The following is a 4,028-nucleotide window of genomic DNA, read 5'->3' as shown; positions in this document are numbered from 1 at the left end:
CATGCCTTTAAATTTTAGGCAAGTTTCTTATATACAGCATGTTGCAGCCAAGACCAAAAAATAGATGCCATTTTTGTCTGCCTAACATCCAAAATTCCTTCCTATTTGTTTTTTGTTTGTTTGTTTGTTTGTTTGTTTTTGACAAAGAGAGATAGGGACAGACAGACAGGAAGGGAGAGAGATGAGAAGCATCCGCCAGCCTTGCCGCGGGAGCCGTAAGCACGAGTTCCGTTTAAGGTTATCTTTGAGCTCGCTGATTAGGCACCATGAGCAAAGCTCACCCTCCCGAGTTAAAAAAAAATTTATGGACAAGAAGTTATCATTGAAATTAAATGGTGGCAGACATGTTCAAGGAATACTGCGGGGGTTTGATCCCTTTATGAATCTGGTCATAGATGAATGTGTGGAGATGGCAACTAGTGGGCAACAGAACAATATTGGAATGGTGGTGATACGAGGAAATAGTATCATCATGTTAGAAGCCCTGGAATGAGTATAAGGAATGCCTGTTTACCAGAGAAATTAACTGCTTCTACGTGTCCCCTCTCCACAGCACCTGTTTACTACTACACTATAAAAAGCGAGTCATGTATATTTTTAATATTGAACTTTTGTTAAATAAACTTTTGTATTGGTCAAAAAAAAGAGAAGCATCAATTCTTTGATTTTATTTTATTTTTTTACAGAGACAGAGAGTCAGAGAGAGAGAGAGATAGGGACAGACAGACAGGAACAGACAGAGATGAAAAGCATCAATCATCAGTTTTTTCATTGCGACACCTTCATTGATTGCTTTCTCATATGTGCCTTGACCACGGGCCTTCAGCAGACCGAGTAACCCCTTGCTCGAGCCAGCGACCTTGGGTCCAAGCCGGTGAGCTTTTGCTCAAACTAGATGAGCTCGTACTCAAGCTGGCGGCCTTGGGGTCTCAAACCTGGGTCCTCCGCATCCCAGTCTGACGCTCTATGTACTGCACCACCACCTGGTCAGGCTCCCCTTCCTATTTGATTGAAATCTTTTATGTGAGTCTATAAGAGACGGAACCTGATTCCTACCACAGAAGTCTAAAGAAACCAAATATTCCCTTTTTTACCCCATGGTGACTAAGGTGCTGATGCATGACTCAGCCTTGACCAGTCAGATGCTCCAGCCAGGAATTGGAACACTGAGTGACACAAAGATGACACAATTTATAATTTGGGCATGGCAGAGGCAGCAGTATCCAATGACAGCAGCAGCAGTGCTCAGCAACAACACTGTCCGGTGGTGGAGGTGTCCAGTGCCAGCAGTGCCCTAACCAGACATTTTCTGTGCTACCCTTGGCTGTGGTTCCCAATGCCTGGCTTCTCTTGTTTTTTGCCTGTTTTACAGGACCAGTTCTCCTTCTATTTGATTCTAGAAACTACCTGATCTTTTATAATAAATACCTTTTCTGCTTAAATAAGGGAGACTCTGTTTCTGTTGCTTGCAAACAAGAATTCTGACTGATATAAAAGTGTTCTTTTTTGCCTGACCTGTGGTGGCACAGTGGATAAAGCATCAACCTGGAACACTGAGGTTGCTGGTTCAAAACCCTGGGCTTGCCTGGTCAAGGCACATATGGGAGTTGAAGCTTCCTGCTCCTCCCCCCTTCTCTCTCTCTCTCTCTCTCTCTCTCTCTCTCTCCCCTCTAAAATGAATAAATAAAAATAATTAAAAAAATTTTTTTTTAAGTGTTCTTTCTTGCCTCACCTGTGGTGGCACAGTGATTAAAGCATCGACCTGGAATGCTGAGATTGCTGCTTCAAGACCCAGCTCTTGCACATATGAGAAACAACTATGAGTTGATGCTTCCTGCTCTTCCACTCCCCCTCCATTTCTATCTCTTTCCTCTCTCTAAAAAGTGTTCTTTCTTCCTCTGGAACTGGGGAGGAGGAAATAATATGAAGAAGGAATATTGAGACCTGGATTTGCTGGAACCATACTTGCTACCACAGGGAGGCCAGCCTGAGTTTAAAATCAACGAGAAGAAAGGTGGGGTTGATAAATATCATAAAAATAAAGGCAGAACCCTGATGACACCTTAAAAAATTTTTTTTCATTAATGATAGAGCAAGAAGCATCAACTCATTGTTACACTTAGTTGTTCCATTTAGTTGTACAATCCTTATTGCTTCTCATATGTGCCCTGACTGGGGATCAAACCCATGACCTCAGAATGGATGATGCTCTATTCACTGAGCCACACAGCCAGGGCCAACCTTGATAGCACCTTGAATCTCAGGTCCAACCATACCTAAAGTTAGCCTTAGTCTGGACATCAGCCTAATAAGAAAATAAATTCCAGCCTGACCAGGTGGTGGCGCAGTGGATAGAGCGTCGGACTGGGATGCGGAAGGACCCAGGTTCGAGACCCCAAGGTCGCCAGCTTGAGCGCGGGCTCATCTGGTTTGAGCAAAGAGCTCACCAGCTTGGACCCAAGGTCCCTGGCTCCAGCAGGGGGTTACTCAGTCTGCTGAAGGCCCACGGTCAAGGCACATGTGAGAAAGCAATCAATGAACAACTAAGAAGTCGCAACGCGCAACGAGAAACTGATGATTGATGCTTCTCATCTCTCTCCGTTCCTGTCTGTCTGTCCCTGTCTATTTCTGCCTCTGTAAAAAAAAAAAAAAAAAAAAAAAAGAAAATAAATTCCACATATTAGTTAATCTCATTTAAGTGGAATTTTCTGTCACTTGCACTCAAATGCATCCTATCCAATATATTTCTATTCTGCCTTTGAAAAGAAATCCTCACTTGATTCTGTAATAAACATTTAGATACTCTTCTACTTCTCTTCTTTAATCCCTAGTTGAACTCCTCCTCATAAGTGACTTAAAATCTTAATGTCTTCATTTTCGCACTGCCCTTTCCTGTTTAATCCACTAGCATCTGGATTTTTTTTTTTTTACCAATATGCTGACATTCTTTTCTTTTCTTTTTTGACAGACACAGAGTCAGAGAGAGGGACACATAAGGACAGACAGACAGGAGGGAGAGAGATGAGAAGCATCAATTCTTCATTGCAGCATCTTAGTTGTTCATTGATTGCTTTCTCATATGTGCCTTGATGGGGGTGGGGGGGAGGGCTACAGAAGACCGAGTGACCCGTTGCTCAAGCCAACAAACCCTGGGCTCAGGTCAGTGACCATGGGGTCATCCCATGCTCAAGCCAGAAACCCCGCACTCAAGCTGGTAAACCTGTGCTCAAACCAGATAAACCCACGCCGGAGACTTCAAAGCCCCTAACTAGAGTGCTCTGCATCCCAGTCTGACGCTCCATCCACTGAGCCACCACCTGTCAAGGCAGACACTATTTTCTTTTAAATCACCAATAGTTTTCTCCTATCTTAATTCATTGCCATCTGCTTAAAATCATTCATCCATTCAACAAACATTATTATATGCTCACTTTATTTATTTATTTATTTTACATGCACACTTTAGCGAAATGTAGTGCTACATTCATTTATTGAACAGATATTTATGAAACATCTAATATATTCTAAACTTTTAGGATCAAAAACAAACAAATTAGATATGATCCCTACTCAAATGTAGAATTACTATTTTATCCAAGAAGCTAGACACTAAAGTAATTATAATAAACTATAGTGAATGTTACTAGAATATCTCCCTGTTAAATTAACATTTAATCTAAGGCCTAAAAGTTAAACATAGAAGAAGCGGAATAATGCAAAGAGAATGTTAATAGAAAAGGGTTGGAGGCAAAAGAGGATCCTTCAAAACCATGTAACTGTGAGAAGTCCAGCATTGTTGGGTCAAAAAGTACAAGGAAGAGAGTGACAATTCAAATCACGGAAAGCCTTGAAGCCCCATTAAGAAATCTGAAGACAGGCCCTGGCCGGTTGGCTCAGTGGTAGAGCGTCGGCCTGGCGTGCAGAAGTCCCGGGTTCGATTCCTGGCCAGGGCACACAGGAGAAGCGCCCATCTGCTTCTCCACCCCTCCCCCTCTCCTTCCTGTCTCTCTCTTCCCCTCCCGCAGCCA

At 42.7% G+C, this 4,028-nt stretch overlaps 1 pseudogene; it reads left to right on the top strand.

Annotated features, from left to right (window-relative positions):
- The first annotated feature begins 200 nt into the window (after window positions 1–200).
- Window positions 201–634, top strand: LOC136328896 (small nuclear ribonucleoprotein G pseudogene; annotated as a pseudogene).
- The last annotated feature ends 3,394 nt before the right edge of the window (window positions 635–4,028 follow it).

The sequence above is a fragment of the Saccopteryx bilineata genome, chromosome 3 (genome assembly GCF_036850765.1).
Source record: "Saccopteryx bilineata isolate mSacBil1 chromosome 3, mSacBil1_pri_phased_curated, whole genome shotgun sequence".
Lineage (NCBI taxonomy): Eukaryota > Metazoa > Chordata > Mammalia > Chiroptera > Emballonuridae > Saccopteryx > Saccopteryx bilineata.
This window is presented reverse-complemented; position numbering and strand designations above follow the sequence as displayed.